Below are 27,368 nucleotides of genomic sequence, written 5' to 3'. Positions count from 1 at the left end.
CTCAGATCTACAATGGTGAGGGCCAAACAAGTTGTTGTCTTTTCCTGTACCCCGCAGATATGAATCCGGTTTTCCTGATCTAGTTGCCCATTGAGAGTAGAGATGGCCAAAGTGCGACAACTAATTCCCTAGAATACCATTGACATCTGATTTGATCCAAGTTTTTAAGATCTCTAGCATTTTTTGCTCTTCTACACCTAATCTATTGTTTTTCTATTCCACTTCCAAGATTTTGCTAATATGGGTGAGGACTTCTTTGCCCTATTGGTCATCCTCGATGTGATCTCACATTTTCTCTTGGTGGCCATCTTATCCACTACGAGAACAAGTTGCTTATCAACTTCCATATATTAAATTATCTCCTTTGAGGACGAAAGGGCTTCCATTGCATGCTCCAAATCTGGATCTAGGTTTGCTAAGGCAACAAAAGGATTGTTGGAACTAGGGGTCGTCGAGGTTGTCGAGACCTTGGGGGTCGTCCTCGACCAAGGCTGAGGGGCCTCCTCAGTCACTGGGTGACGCTGCGAAGTGTCTTGTGGGGATCGATTTGGGTAAGGGCAGTGCCCCCCAACCTGTTGGAACCCTTCTTCATTTCGGCATTGAGCGACAAACTTAGCTTCCTTCAGAGGGAAATCACAAAATAAATGGCCATATTCATGTTCATAACCGAGAGGTTGGATCCAAGTGGAATCATAGTAAATCAGCTCGATAGACTCCGGCAATGGTTGAAAAATATTCAGATGCACACAGATCCATTGAAAATTGCATGATAGCGTCGTTTTGTAATCTCGGATATTTTGACAAATTAGCCAATGAAGTTTCCTATGCCTTCCAATATATCGTGTTACCAGAAATCATCTTGTAACAAGGATACTCACACCTAAATCGAAGCCACTTTGAATTATTCCTTATCAGGGTTATAACAATCCTCCAAGGATAGTCTCGCACTGCCCATAGAAAATGGCCCATTTTCAAAGATGTGTTTTATGTTCTCGAGACCCTCGAAAATGATTGTGAAAAATCCTTTTACTCGAAGACCAAGCTAAAATTATCCTCAGGGTGCCCATTTGTGTTATATCCACCCCAATATGTCTTGCACCTTGGGCCAAATACCCATAAATTTGCAAATGATAGCGCAATCTTTCATATAGTGGGGGGCTTGCTCCAGGGAGATGTTAGGGATTACAAACTTGGGACTGGTTGCTGTTTTAAGAAAGCACTGGCTTCTCTCTTCTCTCGCTTGCAATTGCGCCCCCATGGTCGGAGTTTCTTCAATAAATGATGCAACAACGACGGCCTCTGCATGATTCTTTTGCCCATGGATGAACTAGGTGCGGTTCACTACGTCCTTGAAGGACTGTGTCTATTGAAGATAATGGAAAATATCCTATAATAGGTAGAGTTGGTTCACATAACCTCAAGATAGAAATTAGTTTCTATTTCTTAGGATGTTGTTCTAACTTCCCTAAAACCATGTTTTCTATTTAATGTGTAATGTGCATGAACAATGTAGAGTGTTCTGTAGACCCAGACTCTCCTGGTTCAGACTCTCATTTGTAGCGCTGACCAGTGGGTTTTTTAATTCTTTAATACAAACAAACATTGCCATTTTTATCATGGTATAAGAGCGTCAGCGCTGAGGAACCTGTACGCTCGCTGATGGGTGGTTCTTTGAGTCGAGATCATTGCAATTGTGGGGAGGATAACTACAACAATTCCGAGATCGTCGTTGGTTCTGAGTGTACCTCTACGATGAGGGCACTGTAGCTCCTTCGCGCATAATCTTTAACTTTTTTGTCGCAGGAAAGTCGCAGGAAAGACATGTAAAGCTGCGACGACGTCGCAAAAAAGACAGGCATATCAACGACAATTGTGTAAGCCAAGAACAAGGCTGTAGCTGTGAGAGAAGTTGCGTGGGGAAGCCAAGAACAAGGCTGTAACTGACAACAAAAAGTTGTCTGGAGCTTGAGAAGGAAGCCATAGTGATCAGCGAGTGTGCTGTGAAATCAAATAACATTGAAGAATAGTGATCTGTCTCTGTCACAGATTTGGGGTAAATTTAACATCTTTTACCTATCGAATTTTTTTCTTTCTAAATCGCCAAAATGAATAACAATATATTTGAAGCATGCATGAAAGAGCATAACAAGCTCGATGGTTCCAATTATGCAAATTGGAAGTTCAAGATGCAGACTCTGCTAGAAGCGCAGAGTGCTTGGACAATTGTGAATGGAGATGAGCCGAAGCCCACGGTCAAATCAGCATTGATCCCAGATTGGGAGAAACGAGAAAGTAGAGCAAGGACAATGTTAAAGATGTCAGTGAAAGATTACATTATACCGCACATCAGAGAAGGTAAGTAAGCTAACGAGATCTGGGGAATTCTGAAGGAATTGTATGAGATCAGGAATTCAAATTGTCTTCTGTTCCTCGAAAGTAAGATCATCTCCCTGAAGATGGAGGAGAATGAAACAATTGCTTCATTCGTAACAAAGATCAAGGATCTAAAGAACAAACTAGCAGACATTGGTCATACAATTGACGATACATATCTTGTAACTATTACAATGAATGGTGTCACTGATGATTATCAAATGTTCATCTCTGGAATAAATGCCAGAGAAAAGATCCCGCATTTTGAAGATCTAAAAGGTATATTGATGCAAGAAGAGAGGAGATAGACTTTGAAGCCCCAGAGTGTCGATCTTGCCTTAATGGCGAAGAAGAACTTCTACAAAGGGAAAGGGAGTCCACAACAGCAAAAACGAAGGAAGTTAACAAAAACAACTAAATCAGATCCAAGGTATTGCATCCGAATAAAAACTACTTTGAAAATAAATGTTTCTATTGCAGAAAATTGGGTCATATTGCCAGGGAGTGTAGGAAAAAGAAATATCATGAAGAAAAACAAAAGCCAAAAAGACATGCAAGTCATCTCGCGAATGGTGATCAGTTGTAGAATTTCAGATTGTTCATGGCAGATCGTGATGAAAATGTTGATGCAAACATCTGGTGTGTAGATTCAAGAGTGTCAACACACATGACAGGGAATAAGCACTCGCTAGAGGATTTTAAATAAACCAACGCACAGAAGTCATCAAAGCAAAGAATGTGGGAAAGTTTCTGTCATTCTACCTAATGGTAATATGAAACAAATTTATAATGTTATATATGTCCCTGGCATAACAAAGAACTTGATTTTTGTATCCATGATTACAGATCAAGATTTGAAAATTGAATTTTTAAAATCTAACTGTTATATTAAAGATCTGCTAGATGGCATGAAAACAATTGCTACAGGGATCCGAATAGGAGGTCTATACAAGTTGGATGTGAGCCCTGCACCAGTTTGAGCATTGACAGCAGCGAGCCTCACTACAAAAGAGCTTTGAAGCAATGAGTATTGGAGTTTACTTGAAAAGTAGGAGTTCTACAAAAAGTCTCGAGTCTAAAACTCTTTTGAACCATTATATGGATATAAGCATGCAGTAAAACACTTAAGAATATTTAGATCTAAAGCATTTGCCCAAATTCCAAAGGAAAACGGAAGAAAATTATATTAAAAAGCCATCAGATGTACTTTTATAGGGTATTGTTCGTCATATAAAGCATACAGATTATTTAATCCCTCTACTCACAAGATCTTCGTTAGTAGAGATGTTAAATTCCATGCACAGGATCATGAAGAACCTGATGAGCACTATGAGGAATGGGACATTTTGTACTTTGAGGAAGAAGAAGCAGAGAATAGTCAGGGTCAGCAGCAAACAAAGAAAGAGGATGAACAATAGCAGCAACAGTAGCAACAGCAGCAGGAAGAAAAAGTCTTGAGTCCAAAACTCTTTTGAAGCATTATATGGATATAAGCCTCGAGTAAAACACTTAAGAATATTTAGATCTAAAGCATTTGCCCAAATTCCAAAGGAAGACAAAAGAAAATTATATTCAAAAGCCATCAGATGTACTTTTATAGAGTATTGTTTGTCATATAAAGCATACAGATTATTTAATACCTCTACTCACAAGATCTTTGTTAGTAGAGATGTTAAATTCCATGTGAGGAATGGGACATTCCGTACTTTGAGGAAGAAGAAGCAGAGAATACTCAGGGTCAGCCGCAAACAAAGGCAGATGATGAACAACAGCAGCAGCAGCAACAACAATAGTAGCAGCAGGAAAAAAAAGTAAATGATGATCAAATAAGGTTTGAAACCACCACCCCACCTCTCAGGGGATCAGGTAGGAAAGCTCAAATGCCTGCAAGACATAGGGAAAATGATTTTATAACTAGTATGATAAATGTGGTTGAACCGTCTAGTTATAAAGAAGCAAATGCATGTAGTGAATGGAAAATAGCCATGGAACAGGAATATGATTCAATAATCAGAAATAACACTTGGGAATTGATCGAACTTCCTAGAGGAAAATAGACTTAGGTTGTAAATGGTTATATAAACCGAAGATTAATTCAGATCGAACCATATAAAAACTAAAAGCTAGGTTGGTAGCAAAGGGGTACTCATAGAAAGACAAGATAGACTATGAAGAAACCTTCACCCCTGTAGCTAAATTGAACACCATCATAATGTTAATCGCTTTAGCTACTAAGAAACATTGGATGACGCACCAAATAGATGTAAAATCTGCATTTTTGAATGGAGAACTAAAAGAATAGGTTTATCCAAAGCAACCGGAAGGGTTTGTCCAGAAAGGAAAAGAACATTTAGTCTATAGATTGAAGAAAGCACTTTATAGACTAAAACAAGCTCCCAGGTCGTGGTATGAGAAAATTGAATCATTTTTTCTACACGCTGACTATAATAGAAGTAAGAATGACCCTAATCTTTACACCATGAAAGATAAACAAGGGTACATAGTGTTGATTTCATTATATGTAAATGATTTGATAATTATAGGTGATGCTACATATCTAATTGATGAAATCAAGCAACAGATATCAGAGATGTTTGAGATGAAACACCTTGGTGAACTCAGATACTGTTTAGGTCTTGAAATCTGGAGAGATTCAGGTCAAACATTTTTGTCCCAAGCAAAGTACGTCAAGGGCCTGTTAGAAAAGTTTAGGATGGATCAGTGTAAGCTGACACCAGTACCATTGCAATAGAACATTAAATTGCAGTGTGACGATTGCTCAAAAGCAGCAGATGCAACACTTTACAGACAATTGGTTGAGACTCTAATCTACCTAACCACCACTAGACTTGATTTGGCTTATGCAGTCAGTGTGCTAAGCGAATTTATGTCTAAGCCACTTGAAAGCCATTGGAATGCAGCGATGAGTGTTTTGAAGTATCTACAAGGTACTGTAGATTATGGAATTATTTACACCGACTCTTCTGATGTTAGATTGGCAGGATTTGCAAATTCAAATTGGGTAGGAAATGTAGATGATTGCAGATCTATAACAGGTTATGCATTCAGTCTTGGATCTGAGGTGATCACATTGAGCAACAAGAAGCATAACACAATATCCTTGTCCTCAGCAGAAGCAAAATATCAAGCCAAGTGTGCAGCAACGTCTGAGGCGATTTAGTTGCAAAGACTTTTGCAGGATGTTGGGGAAGAACAAACAATCGCAACAACAATCAGATGCAACAATCAGAGTTCAATCAAGCTAGCCAATAATTCAATGTTTCACAAAAACACTGAACATATTGATACTCAATTCCACTTTGTCAAAGAAAAAGTGCAATCCAAAGAAATTCATCTAGAATAGTGTAATACATGTGATAATGTTGCGGACATTTTCACTATACCTCTTAGAAAAGTTAAGTTTCAAATGTTTAAGGAGATGTTAGACATATATGTGAACCCATTCTCCATTAAGGGGGAGTGTTGAAAATAATGGAAAATATCCTAGAATAGGTAGAGTTGGTTCACGTAACATCAAAATAGGAATTAATTTCTATTTCTTAGAATGTTGTTCTAACTTAATGTGTAATGTGCATAAACAATGTAGAGCGTTCTGCAGAGCTAGATTCTCGTGGTTAAGACTCTCTTTCGTAGAGCTCACCAGTGGGTTTTTTAATTCTTTAATACAAACATTGCCATTTTTATCAATGTCCTCGGGTTCAATCTACCACAGCGATCACAAACCCTAGAAAAGCTTCCCTTTTACCCCATCTCTCACCCTTTCCGCAAAGAGAAAAAATAATTTTAAATGTTATTTCCCTTGTCTATTTTCTCGCGCCACTAAATTATTTTCAAAATGTTTTGATTTTCCTTGAAAGCAAAGTTCTGTTATTTAATTGTGTCAAACCCGCAATTTTTTTTCGCATAATAAAAGTTATGTTCATAATTTTTTCAAGTTTCGAAAAATTTCTTCATTTGAACTATTTTTTTCTTTTCTGTTTTTTCTATACCTGCCTCAAGTTTTGAAAAAAAAAATTCATTTGAATTTCTTTTTGTGTTTTCTCTATTCGTGCCTCGACGGTTTTTTTTCGCCCTCCCCTAATAATTTTTTCAAATATTTAAAATTTTGTTAATAATATGTTATCACGTTGTCTTCTTAAGCGAAAAAATATGTTGGCCTGAGTTATTTGTTCTTCAGAAGCAAAAAGACTTGTTTGACTTGTTTCTCCTTTTTCCATTATTGTTTGAGTTTATTTGTTCTTCAAAAGCAAAAAGACTTGTCTTCTCCTTTCTCCATTATTGTTTGAGTTTAGTATTAACAAAAATGTAAGATAAACAAGCTCTTCCCCTATCTGGGAGAGAAGTAATGCAAAATCTAAAGAAAAATCCATGTCAGAGTGTTCTCCTACCAATCTGATTATTACGGTCGGCGTTATTGATTGAAAGATGTGAGTTACTGATGAGGTTGGATGCACTGGAAAAAGTTTTATGTTGAGTGTTTCTATTAAAGGAAACAAAAAAATAAATATAAATAAAAAAGGTATATAAATAAACGAAAAGCCATAAAAAATTTCTAAATATTTTAATTTGGTTTATTTGAGAAATAAATATAAATTAAATAGTTATATAAATAAACAAAAGACATGAAATTTTTCTAAATATTTTAATTTAGTTTATTTATATGGTTTGGGAGCATCTCTCTTATTAGTTGCAAATCTTTGCCACTATCTATAATTTCATTGTTGCCCGACATTCCCTCTCTCTAAATCATTTAGATGTTGTTCCGGAACGCCCCCTTGGACAATATAATTTCCTACCACCTCAATTGTTTTAGTTTCCACTTGCCCTAATGAAATCGAGCCATCTTCCAATACAGCAGAAGCAACGACCTTCTTGTCCCAGGCAGGTCGAATCGAAACTAGCAATTCATTAGCGTTGTATATTCAAATGTTTCAATTTCTAACATAGCAGGCTAATATCATATATCTAAATATATCACATTCAATATCTCAATTTTTAATATTCAAATTATTTTTAAATATTTCATATTCAATATGTAAAGTCTTACTACATACCTGTATTTTTTTTTCGAAGCCTATCTAAAAACAATCAATTGTTTTTGTTCGCCCCAAAACAAAGACTTCCGCTCTAAAATAAATGTCTTTCACTATCATAAATTTGTTTATTAGTGTTTTCCAGCTGAAAGGTGAATTCTACTCCTCTAACAACGCTTAATTTTTTAACTTGAAGGGAAATATTTTAGGCAATGGAACTAATTTTATCTCGCCAAGTTTTGTTTTTTCCTTTCTTTTTTTTAAATATGTATTTCCATTGTCTCTGTTTTCATTAAATTCTAAATTTTTATAACCAACGGCAAATTTTCAGGGTAATCTAGCTAATTTTTTTATTAATTTCTAATTCAATTTTTTTAAATATCTATTTCATTAAATTCTAAATTTTTATAACCAACGGCAAATTTTCAGGGTAATCTAGCTAATTTTTTTACTAATTTCTAATTCATTTTTTTAAATATCTATTTCCAACTGCTAAAATTCTTGTCTCTGTTTCTAAATTTGGTTTGTTTACATCAGTTGGGTGAATTTCTCTCCTATAAATTGCAAATATTTACCACTATCTACAATTTCATTATTATTAGACATGCCCTCTCTCTAAACCAATTCCTTCTCGGTGTCTGATACTTACAGTTTATATGACCATTTATTTGGGAAAAAATCCATGAAATGCATACCTGTTTCTCCCTTGTTCTCTGTGTTTTATTTTTCTATGTTAACAAATTCCTTTAAACCTTTTTCCTATTAAACTCACTGTCTACTGCTAAATTTCTATATGACCATTTATTTGGAGTTAAAAATCTATGAGATGCATTCTTGTTTCTCCCATGTCCTATGTGTTTTATTTTTCTATCAGGTTAACAAATTCCTTTAAACTTTTTTTCTATTAAACTCCCATGGTCTACTGTTAAATGTCTATTTACAATGTCACTGTAAAATAAATTACATTGCACAACAAAAACATAAAAAAGCTCAATGAACTTTTTAGCCCACTAAACAACAAAGGCAAATCTCTGCAGTTCGACCCAACTAACAATCCGCACCGAATTTGACCCGACCATCAATCGCCAATGACCTCGAAATGTTACGCAAACAACCATGACCTAGAAATGTTAGGCAAACAACCATGAGAAAGCGGAGCAAAGGAACATGCACAAAGATGTTCTAGAACGCCGCTCTGCGAATATAATTTACAACCACCTCGATCTTTTTAGTTTCCACTTCCCTTTTTCTTCCACCCGCACTAATGAAATCGAGCAATCTTCCAAGAGAGAACAAGCAACGCCTTCTTGCCCCAACACTTCCTTTTTGCATTTTCGGAAAAAAAATATTACCTCGTATATCCAAATATTTCAATTTCTATTATATCATGCTTATAAATTTGGATTAATGCAAATAATTTTTTCTTTTATCAAATATATTTTTTCCAAATTTATTGCGATATTAAATCTAATATTTAAACCCCAACACTTCCTTTTTGCATTTTCGAAAAAAAAATATTACCTCGTATATCCAAATATTTCAATTTCTATTATATCATGGTTATAAATTTGGATTAATGCAAATAATTTTTTCTTTTATCAAATATATTTTTTCCAAATTTATTGCAATATTAAATCTAATATATTTAAATATATTAAATTCAATATAAAAATTTTTCAATAAACATTTCATTTTAATAAATCATTTTACAATAAATATTCTATATTTAAAGTCTTTTACAAAATTTCTCCATATATATTTTTCTCTATGTCAAATTTTAAATATTATGTTTTCTTTTAAAATCCAATATTTCATATTTTATATTAAAGTTCTCCTTATTTAATATCTTCTAAATTTTCAAAAAAACAATGCATTTTTCTAATATTTTTTTATTATATATAATTTTATATAATTTTAATAATTTCATAATTTTTTCTATATCTATTTTTTTATTTTTTAAGATATATTTTTTCAGTGTTACTTGGGAGCGATTTTTTTCAAATTTATTGCGTTATTAAATCTAACATATTTAAATATATTAAATTCATTATCTCAATTTTTAATATTCAATTTATTTTTAAATATTTCATATTTCATAATTAAGTATTTTAATGAACATTTCATTATATAATAAATCATTTTTCAATAAATATTTCATATTTAACCTTTTACAAAATTTCTCCATATATATTTTAATAAATCGTTTTTCAATAAATATTTCATATTTAACCTCTTTTACAAAATTTCCCCATATATATTTTTCTCAATATCATATTTTAAATATTTTGTTCTTTTAAAATTTAATTTTTCATATTTTATATAAAAGTTCTCCTTATTTAATATCTTCTAAATTTTCAAAAAACAATGCATATTTCTAATATTTTTTTGATCATATATAACTTTAATTAATTTTAATACTTTCATAATTTTTTTATATCTATTTTTTAAAGATATATTTTTTCAATGTTACTTGGGAGCGGGAGCGACCATTTTCAGAAGCTCCGGGTTTGGAGCGAGTCCGTGAGTGATTTTTTAAAAATATATATATCTATATATATTTTATATTTTTTAATTTTTGATACATATATGTCACCAAAAATACTTAGAATGATGAATTAGATATAAAAAACATAAAAAAAAACATAGATTGATCATTGAACCATATCACATCAATCATCTAGATTCTAGAAATTATAATTTTCATCAACCATGTCCACAAGTTAGTAAAATACATATTACCACTGCAACATAATGAGTCTCGTGAATCATGATTTATCAAATTCAATAATTTTCAACTTCAAGCTTTCAAAATTGAAAATTCAATATATAACATTTATCATCAATGATCATTGATCACCAAAGTTGTACTCGTAAGCTAAGTTTAACGAGTAACCATTACAAGAAGTAATATCTTAGATATTTCTAAGTCCTAACTTCTAAGTGTTAACATGAAATGAAATGTTATAAAATGAAACATGAATAATGAAATGAAATGAAATGAAACAACTTTAGTCTTTCAGGAAGCATCATATTCATAATTCACAATCATTACCAATGAGTTATAATTGCCAACTTCAAACTTCAAATTTTCATTGTCACAGTCATATATTGTTTACAAAAAATATCATTATGATATGAAAGAGTCAAGAGTCAAGAGTCAAGGACTCAAAACTCAACAGTTATGAAAACTAAAATCTAATAGAAACTAGAAAAGACAAGTAAACTGTAAATCTACATGTGGCCCTTGCCACGAGAATCTCTAGGAGTAGAAGCAGGTCGTGGTGGTCTTCTAGGAGTTTCCCACACAGACCGACGACCAGAACTAGAACCTCCACGTGAAGGTGTAGATGGAGGTGGAGGTGCCGACAGCAAAGTAACAAGACTCGGACCTCGAACACTGATATTGGATGGTGGAGGTGGAGGTGGCATCGCTGCTGCAGCAGCTGCACCGGCTTCATCTTCATCCCTTATAAGTTCCTCTTCTAGTTCTTCAAGATGCACTATACCATCCTCCAAATTGTCATCCTCTGTGTGATTGTCCAGAAGCAGGTCGTGGTGGTCTTCTAGGAGTCTCCCACACAGACCGACGACCAGAACTAAAACCTCCACGTGAGGGTGTAGATGGAGGTGCCGACAGCAAAGGAACAAGACTCGGACCTCGAGCACTGCTATTGGATGGTGGAGGTGGAGGTGGCATTGCTGCTGCAGCAGCTGCAGCGGCTTCATCTTCATCCCTTATAAATTCCTCTTCTAGTTCTTCAAGATGCACTATACCATCCTCCAAATTGTCATCCTCTGGGTGATTGTCCCAAATTCTATATGTGGGATCCTCATAAGCCGGATCACAATAATGACTCAACAACCTCAACCTTCCCTGTCAGCTGCATTTGTAGCCCTTTCCTTTAATATCTGCCATCCATTTAGAAATATTAGCTATACAAGTGATGATATGACCCAAGTTATTGAATAAAGCTCAAAAATGGGAAATCAAAAATAATGTCTTATTCATGGGTAGAAAGGTTAGATTCTTCTTTATATGATAAGTTAAGAGAGGATTTTCTGTTGACAATGTCACTCAATCTGAGGGATGATGAAGGATAAAGCATTGGGATTGATCTTTCTTTCTCAATCTATGGGATGATGAAGGATAAAGCATTGGGATTGATCTTTCTTTCTTTACTTTGGTGATTGTTGAGTGAATGAATGACATTACCCCCAACTCAACCAACATATATTCGCTTGTTGACCATCCAACTAACATTCAAGTGCTCTATACAATGAATGGGAGGAACAAAATCAAGCTCATCAACTAGTTTTTTTAAGTCAATTTTTTTTTAGTGAAATGACAAAAAGGTCAAAAAATAAAATAAAAAAGCATAACCAATAAGGGTTTAGATAAGTGCAAAATTGAGAGGGAATATCGTGCAAAATTGAGAGGGAATATCAAGCAAATCTAGTCAAGTCACCTTAAAAGGGATTGATCTCTCTTGACTCTTGAGTAAGAAAGTCCCAATGAGAACCGTATTTTTATGGCATCAAACTAACCATATTAACTAACCTTTATTTGAGAGAAGAGTTAAAAAAATTAAAAGAGGCCAACAATACCATCATTATTTATCTATTTTATCAAAAGAGCAATAGGTTTAGGTACCCCTGAATTTAAAAACCATTTAAATCAAGATAGTATTATAAACTTAAAAAGATTGATTACATCAATGCTAAGATCAATTTAAAAACCATTTCAATCAAGACAGTATTACAAACTCAATATTTTAAAAAGAAAGATTACAGCCAAGAAGGATTACAGCCATGGTAAGGTTGTCAATGAAAAGGGGAGAATCTCAACAATGTTGTAACCACCTGTAGATAGTCAATTATTATCATTCTTGTGTCAATGCAATGGACCAATAAAAATGGTGGGTTTTCAATAATAACATTACAAAGAAAATTAAAAATAATTAAAAATATACTACATAAAATTTATAAACTTTAATTGAAAAAATAAAATGCCAAATAATATTACATATTTTATATAACTTATTCATTCATTACCCACCTTATGACCCTATGAACTGCCACTTACCTATGCACTGACAAATGAAAGCACTTTCGTTTTTACCATACAAAATATGTTTTTCTTTTTCATTACTCCTTGTGAATAAACATTCTAATACCACTAAAAATGTAAATTTCAAAAGCCTCAAAATCTTTTATAATTATTACACAGAAAACCTATACCGTCATTTTCCTTTATATAACAAGGACAGGCCGCAATCCGTTGATTCCAGCCCAAAAAAATCATAAATTCGTTGATTTGGTTTGATACAGCGAATAATTCGTATTCGATAATGTCTTGTCGCTCATAGATTCCAATTCCAATTCCAATGGACTCGAAGCTTTCCACTGGCGGCAGTGGATTGTCACTTCCATTCAGGGTTCCAAAGTCCACTGCTATTTGTGCCTCAGCCAGTTTAAACACAAAAAGGAGAAAAGGCAAAGATCCAGCATATTAATCGTCCACATAAAAACGTGACATACGATATTTAATTAATTTGACAGAGAAAGAGGTAATTAATGAATAATTCTGTGTAATTAATGAATAATTGGAAAGAGGTAATTAATGAATAATTCTGTGTAGTATGAAATATGTAATGATTATTTTATAGAGGTCCTGGACTTGCCCAACGGAGAATACAAGATTGGAGTTGCCTTGCCCAACCTGCCTTGGTTGGTGAAAATAATGTAGAGAAAGGTAAAATTAGTTTGGAATTGTGTAGTTTTCATGGAAAATTAAAATAATACAGCTCAAGACAAAGTTAATTCAAGATACTTGGATGGAAAACTTGATATGTAATCTCCCAAGGCTTCTTATCGTAGCTAGAGTGTAATAATGCAGCTAAAGACAAAGTTAATTCAAGATACTTGGATGGAAAACTTGATATGTAATCCACGTAGACTAACTCCCAAGGCTTCTTATGGTAGCTAGAGTGTGCTTCTTGATGGTTGGTTTAACAATGGTACAAGTATTGCCCAATATCTGTTGAAGGTACACATAGCTGATTGGAAAGATCTATCAATAGACTATAGAGTGTACAACACTTTCTTCTTGATGGTTGGTTTAACAATGACACAAGTATTGCACAGTGTCTGTTTAGGATACACAATAGCTGATTGGAAAGAACTATCAATGGACTATAACTTTTGACCCGCCCACCAAATTTCTAAAGAAATTGTTTAGGGCCTCAAAATGGCCCTGTAAGTTTGGTTCGCAAAAATCATAAAAAAATTCCAAAAATATAAAGAATTATTGTGATAGTGGAAGAGGTGGATGGCCACCGATATCCAGGGGATCATAGTCTTTAACATTTCATTTTCCAGAATCCCACTGACATAGAATTATGAATAACAAAAAAATCATATGGTTTCATTTTCCAGAATCCCACTAACATAGAATTATGAACATAAAAAATCATATGGTTTCTCTAGATTCATCAAGATCATTGATATAAGATGACCATCATTATTTGAAAATTCCTTTCTACATTCACATAATTTTAAATATAATGTAGCTAAAGACAAAGTTAATGCGAGAATTAGCTTTTATAATTTTTTAAAAATTAATTAGCAAATTAGTAATACTCATTTTAAATATAATGCAGCTAAAGACAAAGTTAATGCGAGAATTAGCTTTTATAATTTTTTAAAGATTAATTAGCAAATTAGTAATTCTAGTATGAAAAACAAAAAAATATAAAATAGCAAAAACAATTTGCATATATATATATATATATATATATATCAAAAATTATAAAATAGCAAATTAGTTGAAAACCAATAACTCTTGTTTAAAATATATATATATATATATATATCAAAAATTATAAAATAGCAAATTAGTTGAAAACCAATAACTCTTGTTTAAAAAATCATATATATAACTCTTACTTTACCAAAAATTATAAAATAGCAAATTAGTTGAAAACCAATAAAGAAAAAATTATAAAATAACTCTTGTATAAAAAATTATATATATATAACTCTTAAATTATAAAATAGCGAATTAATTGAAAACCAATAAAGAAAAAATTATACAATAACTCTTGCATAAAAAATTATATATATATATAATTCTTACTTTACCAAAAATTATAAAATAGCAAATTAGTTGAAAACCAATAACTCTTGTATAAAAAATAAGAAAAAATTTATAAAATAGCAAATTAGTTGAAAACCAATAACTGTTGTATAAAAAATAAGAAAAAATTATAAAATAACTGTTGTATAAAAAATAACTTTCCCAAAAATTATAAAATAGCAAATTGGTTGAAAACCAATAACTCTTGTATAAAAAATAAAAAATGATAACTTCTATATAAGTAACAAAAAAATAAAACTACAAATTTAATATTAGAAAAAAAAATTATAAAATTATAAAATCACGGACCTTAATTGCAAATCCATAATCCATCTTTTTGTGAGTGAAAAATTTAATAAATTATAATTACAGTTTGGAATATAATGATGGTGCAGGTACATATATAAAGTATTTGTGAGACGTATAATATCTCATTTTTTCGTATTTTATATTATCAATTTTTTAATCAAATTCGGATTCAAATTTGTATTTTATATTATCGATTTTTTAATCAAATTCGGATTCAAATTTGGTAATTACTAAGAAAACCAACAAACGTTACCGACCACCCAAAAAGAGACGCTACTATTTCTGAAAAAATGCTCCACTAGAAACGAAAAACCTTACCAAACTGAATTTGTCCTTGGCCTAGGACCAATCTGGTAATTACTAAGAAAACCAACAAACGTTACCGACCACCCAAAAAGAGACGCTACTATTTCTGAAAAAATGCTCCACTAGAACCGAAAAACCTTACCAAACTGAATTTGTCCTTGGCCTAGGACCAATCCAATAAAGTAGTAGCTCAAGACGTTAAGATTTGGAAAAAAAAAAGTCTTTTGTACCAAATATTGTCACAATGCCTTTTTCCATTATTTTTTTTCTAAGATTTTTTTTTTAATTAACTTTTTCCGTTAACGTTTAGGCCTACGCACTAAATATTGTTACCATGCCTTTTTCCATTATTTTTTTCTAATATATTTTTTTTAAAATTAACTTATTCCGTTAACGTTTAGGTCTACGAACCAAATATTGTTACCATGCCTTTTTCCATTAATTTTTTTCGAAAATTTTTTAAATTAACCCTTTTTCCATTAATTTTTTTTTAAATTAACTTATTCCGTTAACGTTAATGGAAGGATACTTACTTCGGTTAATTCATATGCAATGTGATTCATTTGCCACAAACGTTGAATAGTACTTTGTGCGATGGATATATTGCCTGCCTACAAAACTATGGCTTGTAATGTGGTGAAAATTGTAATGTATGGAGTGAATCTCACTCCTTATAATCCATTTTTCTAATGGTTGGCCTTTGGAGATCGGATTGTTTTCTCAAGTTGCCTTGATGGACGGAAGGTTAAAATCAATTCATGGTTCCCGCTGCCTCGTAGCTTGCTTCACCAAATGAATTGAAAAGATATTGAGTATTAGAGTTAAACGATTATCAACAGCTTGTGAAACGATCAACAACAGCTTGTTTCATTGACATTATCCTGAACAAAATAACACAATTTTACATCTACCACTCAAATACCAAAATTTCTGCGCTTCTTTCTACAGAACTAAGAAGCTATAAATTCTTACAATTTGGACTCTATTTCAACTGCTTGGACGTGGACAGGACAAATTCCATCTGATTTAGTTATCTAAAAACGAGAGAGGCACTTCAATTTTTGTTTGATATGTAACCGTTCACCCTAATTTTTGGAGTTCGAAAACGCGGTTAACCGGTTTTTTGGAAATGCACTGCGCCAATTTCATTAGAATTCGCCGATGCTTTATGCTCCATTACAATGAATCCTGTAAGCTACGTATAATTATACGGTATTGCGAAGGTCCTACGATGGCCAAAGCTGACTGATCTTGCTAGGTGTTTGACCGCTATTCATTTTATAAAGAACCTTTGACCAAGAGCTGTTAACCGAAGCGAATGACCCACTAAAACTATGGACATAAAATGAAAAACTAACTTCGCCTTTCCTCGGAGTAACATAAACTAGATCCGGGACCGGAACAACAAAAAAAGCTGAGAACACTGCATCTTTCCAACGAGTGGTGAATATGGCTACTGCCACTCGCGGCCTGCTTTTCCTTGAGGCAACGCAATTGCTCACACAATGGGGGAGTTATATGCAATATCATTACATAGTTTGCAGAAATAATGGTTATTCATAGGTTTCACAAGACATTGTCTGTTCCACAAAAGGTTCAGTCCACTACTACTTTTCAAACTTAAACCTCAGCAACAAGTAAATTTAAGACGACCATTCATTGTCTTCTTACAAAATATTTACATGAAAACGTAAGCAGTATACACCATGTGTTTCTTTCCCCTTCTACCCGCCATTAAGCGATTTATTTTCATATTACAGCTCTGTCCTGTACCGTCTCCAACATTTTCGCCTCCACTAACTGTATAGTCATAACAAATATTTATTACACAAAAGGCGAACAATGCAGCTACTTTTTCTAGGAGAAAACCGTCGAAGTGTTTTACCTGAATTCCAGAAGTCCCTGGTACACACAGCCATGGCGCCATGGATTTCAGAAATGGAACTCTGAAAAGATTTTATTTTGAAACACTGGTGATGCCGATTCAAATGATAAAATACGAGTGAAATGAAAAGATACTGTTAGAGAGAGATCTAGATGGTGGATGTCACTGGTTTTAACAGTGACACACTTAACACTCTGAAAACTTACAGGCGTGCCTTTCACGCCACTGCCGCGTCGCACAGGTGATGTCCTTCAGTCTTATCAGTCACAAACCTAACACTATGAAAACTTGAAATCTGTCAATCCAACAGTGTACAGTCACATCAAATACAATACGGTACAACGCCAATTGTCACTACAATACAGCGTATAATCACATCAAATCATGTTTTAAAACTCAGTACAGTGCCAGCATTAAATATTTTAGAGCCGCCACCGATTGCGGACTTAATGGGGATGATAGGTAATGGGGGATGACATACAGTGCATTAAATTTAAATTGTTTTCCAAGCTAACACACTGTATACCACCCATGATAAGACACGGCCCTGGGCTATGGACTGTTGTGTAAAATTGCTGGGATGATCTAATCCGTGTCCAGGTCAGATGGATCCGCTGACATCGATTTCGTGTATGGAGGTTGTCCATGGGTCACTCCAATTCAAGTTATTCCGAATTGCCGGAGGTTTCTCGGTCATTTGTGCCTGGGATATGTGTCATTTTGTTTTTTTGTGTTCGCCCCGCCCCCGAAAACGCTCACTAATGTGAAATGTACTCTTGAGAGTAGGGGCCACGAGGTCGAGCTCAACAACATGATCTTCAAAGCGAATTTAGTGTCAGGGTTCTTGGTATTGATGTATAGTGTCAAAGATGGCAACTAATATTTATATTTGTGTGTAGTTCTAGTTCCAGGGTTCTTGGTATTGATGTATACTATCAAAGATGGCCACTAATATTTATATTTGTGTGTAGTGCTAGTTCCATTAATGTATTCGATATGGTATATTGGATTTTATATTTGGTTAAATTTAATAAATAATATATATTGTTTAAGTATATTAATAGAATTATAACTTCACAAATATTAATAATCATTGTCATTTTTTAATTTATGGTTGTATTTTTTACTAAATAGTTAGTTATGTTTTATTTGCTTAATATTTAGTTACATGGTATTTGAATTATTGGCATGTACTATATTGGATATATATATGTATGAGGGGTGTTGCATGCCTTTTGTCTAGATTTTGAAAATGGGGTGTGACTATGAGAGGCCTACCATGGAAGACTTTTTGTGTGTGTTTGGATTGTTTTATGTGGATGATAATATAATTTATAACTAATAAAATTAAAAATTAATAATATTTAAATTAATTTTTTTGGGTTGGGTGTGAGTTTAAATTGTGATTTGATATTTGGAATCACGTTGTTGCTAAACACCTATTAAAAAAATAGATGATCTTATTTAAGGTTAAGATATTAGCATTACTTAAATATCATTTAAATTTTTACTATCTTAATTTTTTGTTGCATTTATCACAGTGAAAATTTTTTTTTTTTTTTTATTTTGTTCATAGATATAATGATACTTATTTTACACAAATAATATAAGTATATTGTTAATATTGTCAACATTTATTATATCACTTGATAAAATTGAATTTGAATGGGAAGAATCTCATTCCTTTCTCTCTAATCACTTGAAATAACCCAAATTAATATTACAAACAAAAATTTATTTATTTACACATTAATAATATTTTTTTAAATAATATATATTTTTATAACAATAATAAATTAATCCATATTTATAATAAATAATATAATAATTATTTTTACCATAAATTTATAAATTTTACTATTTCCCAATAATTTAAACCAATCAATTATAAATTAAAACTAACGCATTATATATCCTTCTAAGTTTACAAAAGCATCATTTATGCCCTAACAATTTTAGTATGTGATTATACAAAATCGTTCAGACTTTCTATTTTATAAGGTTTGAGCATTATAATTACCATAAACAACCATTCGGAAGCTTTGTACCCAAGCATTTAACTCGGCAATGATCACGGAAACCGTTTGAAATGCCACCCAAATGCTTACGTATGTGATCAACTTCATTCATTCCTTACAATTTTAATTATAAAAAACCTTCCAAGCACGGGTGCCACCTGGATAAGGATGACACCTATAATTTCACTTTCTAATTTAATATTCAGGGTATATTACTTATTTGTTCAATTCTATTATGGATGATAGTTTACATCATCCAACTCTACTTTAGAAGACAGCCACAGCCATGATATTTTTGAATGTGGATTCCTTTCGATGTATTTTCTTTGGAGTAGGAAGATTCCAAACATCCAAATGTATAATTAATGTTTGATATAATTCCATCAATTACTTATTTATATCATAAAATATATTTTTATCAATTACTTATTTATATAATAAAATATATTTTTATGAACATAAAATGGTTTAGAATTATAATAAATTATTATAATTATAATTTTATACAATCTATTTGACATTTTTATACATTTAATAAATACATTAAACAATCAATTGTTCACGTAACAATCAGTGTTTTGCAATTACAAATTATAATAAATTATTATAATTATAATTTTATACAATCTATTTGACATTTTTATACATTTAATAAATACATTAAACAATCAATTGTTCACGTAACGATCAGTGTTTTGCAATTTTGAATCTTTCATAATCTATTTTTTCGAGTTATAATTTAACTATAAATAATTTCTACAAACATTTAAAATATAAAACTAAAATAAAATAGATTAACCATCTTAATTCAAATAGCTAAACATAAGCTTAGAATACTAATAATAATGATCCAATTAGTTATTGATTTAATCCATAGTGTAATGTTCTTATCCTCACATTAAGAGTACGAAAAACCAGAGGAATTCTCCTCTGCTAATCCACTAATTGATTTGTGTTTACTGTTCAAAAATGTAAGTTCAATTTAAATTCATACTCCCCAGAAATACACACTGAGTACTCAATAGTTGGAGTTTAGTGCACTTGAATTCCATCTTTGAAAGGGCTTGGGTTGACTTACACTTGAATTTTTGTGTTTACTGGTGATAACTATATTTTCAGTTTATATTCATACTTGCTGAAAACACACACTAAGTATTATTCTACAGTTGGAGATTATTACACTTGAATTACAATTGGAGATTATTACAATTGAATTTCAATTTTGACAGGGTTTGGGTTGAATTACACTTAAACTATAGAGCTTAATGGGAGGCTTCCAAGAGCGTTACCACTTGCATGTTGTGATAGGCACATGCCACTATGGAAGGATTTTTCTTTCTTTGCACCCTCAGCAAAATAGTGAAAAAAATATGGAGGGAGAGATGGCCAAATGGAAAAACATGAACCCTACCTTTATGTACTAAAAGCATAATACCTAGACCTTGGCTGCTCTACAAGGTTGAAACCAAACATAAGTTCAAGAACGAACCAACAAAACCATAAGTGCACAATCCCACCCTGTAACATAAATGATAAAGAAATATCTTCTAAGCTCTAATTCTCCAGATGACCACTTTCTTGAGACTCCAATAACTCCCTCATATCTCCATCCATGGACTCTGAATCAGGACTTGGCTTCAGTCCCACATTCTCCTCAGGAACACGGTAAGAATTTGGGTCTGGATCAGTTGTGTCACAATGTTGCAAGCCTTGAGCCACATCTAGTCCTTGATGATCCATTGCAGCCTACACAACAATCATTCATGTAATAGCTTCTGATAACGTACATGCAAAATATGCCCTCAACCTGCACAAGTCAAGATTGTTCTTTAAAAGAAGACCTACTAAAGACCGATGGCTTCTTACCATGTGCTTCCTTGGCTTCGAGACCTTCAATAGAAGGATCATTACCTTACCCAGAAAGCCTTCAACAACATGCCTAATCCCCGAGATTGGTCTCACCTCTGATTAGATTAGGAGCTTGTTTGAGGATGGGGAAGCCATAATGACCCAACTCACCTTATGAAAGGCCACACACTAAGTAATCAACTCACTTCCTTAATTTATTTTTTCTTGAGCTAGATTGAACCTAGACCAGGGGCATACCTTCTTTTTTTCCAATGTGAAAACACAGAAATAACTATGTAATAACCCAAAATATCACAATCTTCATTTCGTCCTTTTTCAAATTTTCCAACCTTAAATTCATTTTTTTTTAATTTAAATTTGTTAACGTTACAACCATCAACAAAGTGGATATTCCTTTACCCAAAAGCGTAAGAGGGCAGATCAATCATATTTTAATTTAATTCTCCTGTAATTTGTACAATTCACGTGTTTACACGACCCTGAGTAATGAAATACAAGTTGTAACAAGAAAACCCCATTGGTGGAAGAAAACCAAAAAAAAAAATGTGACTTTTGCTTCACATGTAGATGGTCTGGCCATGCTACTTTATGTTAATAATATAGGAGCCATGATCTCTGAGGATATGGCCCAACTTTAAAGCATATATTGCATGAAGGGTCATGATTTTCCACTTACATATAGGTCATGTCTTTCCATTCTTCCACTACTTCAAATTATTATTTCGTTCTCCAAAAGAATGCACCCTGGATCATGGGGCATTTGTTAAGTAAAAGGAACTCTTATCAGCAAATATTTTTATTGTTTATGAAATTAATTTAACAATCCACCTCCAATTTTGTGGGGTGTAGTACTAGGGAAACAAATTTTACACCATCCAGAAATGTAGGTTACTTAATAATGTTATCCCTTGTTCATTAATGTGCTCATATCTATTTCATATCCACTCGCAAGCAGGTAACCATAAAGAAGATGATTTCATGTATCCAAGACACCAAGTAGACACCAGTGGCTGCAATCTTTCTTGTGGAGTCGATCCAGTCCATGCCCATTCCCAAATAGTACAATGAGGAATGACCATCCTTTCTGAATTCAATCAAATATGTTATGTTTAATGATTGCACATTCTTATTGCCATTGATTTGTCTAATTGCTTCAGACATGATTTGGTTACTCACTGGCTCCCATTGAAACCAAGTAGAAATAAAATCTATCCAAGTTCCCTTATGACACTTCCCTCCAATTTTCCAGGACCGTCCTATGAATTTTAAGATGTTGAAAGACACATATATGAGATTAAGCTTTTAAATACAAGTATACCCTTAAAAATCTTCAAATCCTACCATTTAAGAGGAAGGCATGTTGTAATATTTGAGTCATGAGCTTGTGACCAATTCAAAATCAAAATCACATAGAAGAATGGTTCTATTTTCTTTTTTTGCATCTAGTACATAGATGTTTCATCCTATGAATTGAAACCATTTTCAATGGACCAGTGAGGCCAAAATTATTTGTAGTGAATAGCGGCGTAGCTACGCAAAATAGATGGGTTTTTTCAGATTTGACATGTTGGAGAAACCATTCAACCCATGTCTTCATTACTCTCTGGAGTGTGGTTTCGACATCCATCTTCATGTCCACTGTATTTCCCTCTTGGAAATAACAACCCCTACAAAAAACTTCTATCAAAAAATTACATTCCTTAAACTGGCATGGTTTTTTAATCCTCAAAAATGAAATATCAAAAACCATACGTACCCTTTAATTGTATTTCCATAGATCTACCAGTGTCCTATGTTGAAGATGAGCACATCCCCATTAGACCAAAGATGTGAAGTATAATCTAGGGTGTCGACTATCGGCGTGGTTTAGACCTCATGAGGAACTCCTCTAGGTGGGCAGCGCTGGAAAACTAGAAATGGTGCCCTGTAATACTCTATTGTACAATTGTAATCTACAAATCTGAAGGATAGAAATCCCTTGTGTTTTTTATGGGATTTCCATTGACTTCATAAATCTGTTTCTTGTTCGAAATTGCTTCTACAAGCATGCAAATCAGAGACTCCCATTGGTTCCTCCCAGTGGAATCACCCACAATCACCACATGTTTTTTGTAGATCCTCTTTAAGAAACCGCTTATATTGAACTTGAAGTTCAATTCAAACTAGACATTAAATCTATTTGATGAATGTTGAGAAGAATATAAGTTCAGAAAAATACAGAGACAAACAAATCAATGTTTTCAAACTTATAACCACTCAACGTTTATAAACATTGTATACTGGTGCTAACCCTTTTTTTCCCATTGAGCATTTTATGAAGAATTATCATATCAATGGCAGCTGGTAAACTAGGTGCAAATTTGATGAACGTGTTGGAAATAATACTGAAAGGGGGGGCGGGGGGTGAATCAGTGTTAGTCAAGTCAATAATCCTTTTCTTTTCTTACTGAATTTCATATATGCTACTTCAATGAAAGCAACCCGCATGTGTACGCAACTCTGTTTAAGGAAACAAGCGTATATCCAGCAAACTAATGATTATGTTAATTCATCATATGTTGATCTTTAATCTAAGTATCAATACTTTATTAAACATTAAACAATAACCATGTGCAGTTAATAACAAAAAGAACCATCACACATAAGCATCACACATGAACACCAAGATGTAAGGTGGAAACCCAATGTGGGTAAAAACCACCTGTCGCTGTCGTCTCTGTCTTCTTTTAATAACAAGAAACTCTGTTTACAACAATGTATTGGTGCAAACTCATACAAATACACATGCTTCTACCTGCAGAAAGCTACAACCTTCTTTCATTCTCCAGCTACTCTTAGAAGGGAGCTCCAATCCCCTTAGCTCTTGTACTAGCTGATGTGTTTACTAATACGTAGGTGCTGACCTATAGAAGGCTACGACCTTCTTTCTTCCTCCAGATACCACGTTTCATAAATTTTCAGACTAGATACTCTTGGAACACAACATCATAATCTAAAGGCCACGTTTCATCCAATTTTCATACTGGATCCATCAACAACATTGAAGCTCAAAATCAATCACCATTATAATACAACTATTGCATTACCCATTCATTAAATACTCAATCATTACTCTCTGAATCACCCAACAACTTAATCACTGAAAACTAGAACAGAGAGCAGAACCCAGAACTCTGCAACAATATTCAGAGCTAACTGTATCATCAAAAACCATGCATCAGAGTGCATACGCTACTTGGAAGAGCCGAACCAGTGTGTATACGCAACTTCATCAAAGCGAACCAGCGTATATGTCATCAAATATACCTGACTTCAGACATACCCAGATCATTACATACAAAAGGATAATACGTGTGTTAGCAACCAGATCTAGTCCATCAAATCACATAAAGATAAGTCTTTATAATCCTGATCCATTATTAGATTTCATCCATCAACACTGAAACTAATCACAATCAACCAATCTAAATATGCAAAACACTGTCACCAGTAAACAGTCACCAGACCTCAGAACTTTGCATCAACAACCATAACCACTTGTAACTTCAAACATCATAGTTCGTATGGTATATGCTAATTAGATGTGTCTAACCTGCGTGTATATTCTCTTTTATCAAAGTCAACTAGCATATACATCGGTAAATATTCATTCATAATTTTGCAGCTATTCTAAACTTCAGTTATACCCAGATCATAATATTTATAGAACATCACATGTGTCAGTACACAAATCTAGAATAAGCATGATCAAACCATATAGAGCTGATACATTCCAAGCCAGAAGATCCTGATCCATCATTAGGTCTTGTCCTCCATCAATCGCTGAGATTCCTCCTTGGCTCAGCATCATAAACCCATAACTTTCATACTCGATCTCACACTTCATCAGATATTCGAGACTTGCATCATGGCTTAATGATCTTCTCCTCCTTTTATAGTCTTAGTCCTTACTCAATACCATGGTCCAAAACCACTTAGAACTAATACCTTGGACCAAATACCTGGGGTCAACACTTCGAACCAAATACCATGGACCAATACCAAGATACCATGTACCAAATACCACAGACCAAAACTAAGCTTTCCAACATGTACACGCCTTTCCTTCCGTGAAAGTGCGTGTGTACGCTATACGCGCCTTTTGATCTGCGAACCCGCGTGTATCTACAGCTTGGTATATAGTTAACCTGCATATACCTTTCTTTCTTCATTCTTGTTGTTTACCTGCTATACTATGATCTTTCATCTGAGAGAGTTGCCTTCTGAACTGATTCCTTGAAGTTGCCCTACCTTTCATCACATCTATAAATACTACTGTCATCATATTCTGTCACATCTGATATCTCTTTTGTAGATTCATCTAGTTACCATGTACAAGTGAGTTGTTCTGCTACAAGTGGGTTGCCATCAAGTACAACACATTTATCATAATGCCAACAGAACACGCATGAACTCTCGATGACAATGGAATCTAAAAAAACATCATATTATTTGCAAAATTCTATTGCTCTCAACGGTGTTGGAGTTTGACGATCAAGGCAGTTGGATGTGATGCCACCCACCGAGGTTCAATTCCCTTAGAGAAAGGAATAACCGTTGAGATCGGGTGCAAGTTCTAGGTGATTTCAATGGAATAGTGCACTCTATTCTAAAAGCTTAGCTAAACAAAAGCTAAACAGAAGATCCTTGTGTTCAGTGGTTTGTTGCACTTCGAAAACAAAAAGAATCATTTGTCCATAACTTCTAACATCACCTATATCCCAGAAAGAAAAAAAAAATGATATTTTTACTTTGAGCTAGGAAAACTCAGAGCTCCAACCAACAAAGCCTGGCTTGCTAAACATCCTGAAATCCCAAGAGAATCTTAGTCAATCCTAAAATCCTTGGATTATAAAAATATTCACATTTTTTGTTCAATGGGAAGGAAAATAACCACGTTATCACAGTGGCAGACAAAGCTCAGGGTTCAAATAAAACACTCACAATAGTTCGATGGCTTAGCAGGTCACACCAGTGACTTACTAATAAAAGGGCTACAGTAAGATTATTTCATTGTACAATTTCATTGAATTGGTAATTTTCATAGAAATCAAGCACGAGAAGGAAAGATTATTATAATTGGTGTTGGCCTAATAGGGTTCTATAACCACTAGAGGTCTCTTAGGTGGATGAAAGTGGTCCACTGTTGTGGGTTCAGTATTCAAATCCTCCAAAAAACTTCAGTCACAATTGAGTGAAGGAAAATGGCCATTGGGTCACTCTGTAAATCTATGTAACATGAATAAATAAAACAAATGGAAATATGCCTCACAAATGTAATAGAGTCCCTATGAAGAGTGGATCCATAGACTATTTAATGTTCAGAAAAGGGTATTAGAGGGTGGTTGATACATTGTTGCACAAAAAACAATAATTTCATTTTTTCCAAAATTACAATTTTTTTTAAATTGCAATTTTGAAAAGTTCAGAAAATCAGAATGTTAACTCTTAGTTACTAGATTTTGGATTGGATTTTACACTAAGGCTAATTGCGAGAAGCTCTACACTAAGCAAGGCAGACATCTATGGTCGTGAATTTTACATACAATGAAATTAACATGCTCAAATTCTTCGAGTCAGTTGGAATACATTTATCTAATAAAAAGCTTCATAGTAACAGCTAGAGGTGTTGCAAGAATAACGATCAAGAACCCACAAAAATGCGTGAGAGAACAATTATGTGATTTTTAGTGATGTTGAAGGCGAGAAAATAAACCACCATGATGATTGTTATAACATTGAAAGTAGAGAAGCTTTGAGCTTCTTCTATTTCTTTTCTTTCATTGGAGGAACAACGAATAGGGTGTAGGAATATCATGGAAGTCATGCACACGATGCCCGGTAAGCATGAGCACAAAAGATATGAAAATTGGCCTGACAATTTTCAAGAAGAGAAGCCTATCAGTTTAATTATTGAAATTATATTTTTATATAATTAAATATAATGTTTAAATCTTTTGAAATATTAATATTAAAATTACAATTATATATATATATATATATATATATATATATATATATATATATATATATATATATATATATATATATATATAGATATATTTCAAGGTGATAATTTTATAGTTGGTGCAACCAACATTGCCTCTCCAATGATCCTCGAGAGCAAGGGAGGTCAATTCATCATTAAATTCCATTTCTAGATGGAAAAAAATTTCTCTCTTCCGTTGTAAACTTTTGCACAAAAAACCGGTCGTCTGGCCGTGCAAAAAGAATAGGCCAGTGTCATGAACTACAAAACTGGTTGTCAATAAGATAAAAATTTGGTGCTAACAGGTGAGGACGAATTCTTTATTTGGTCTCTAAACGTTATAGTCATTTACTGCATGATGCTAAGTTCCAAGAGGAATCTCTTAATATAT

At 33.3% G+C, this 27,368-nt stretch overlaps 1 pseudogene; it reads right to left on the bottom strand.

Annotated features, from left to right (window-relative positions):
• Positions 1 to 21,850: 21,850 nt before the first annotated feature.
• Positions 21,851 to 27,368, bottom strand: part of LOC149253237 (protein trichome birefringence-like 11) — an 82,953-nt pseudogene continuing 77,435 nt past the window's right edge.

The sequence above is a fragment of the Pinus tabuliformis genome, chromosome 7, assembly GCF_031772625.1.
Source record: "Pinus tabuliformis cultivar Carrire ecotype Pingquan chromosome 7, CPIR1, whole genome shotgun sequence".
Classification (NCBI taxonomy): Eukaryota; Viridiplantae; Streptophyta; class Pinopsida; order Pinales; family Pinaceae; genus Pinus; species Pinus tabuliformis.
This window is presented reverse-complemented; position numbering and strand designations above follow the sequence as displayed.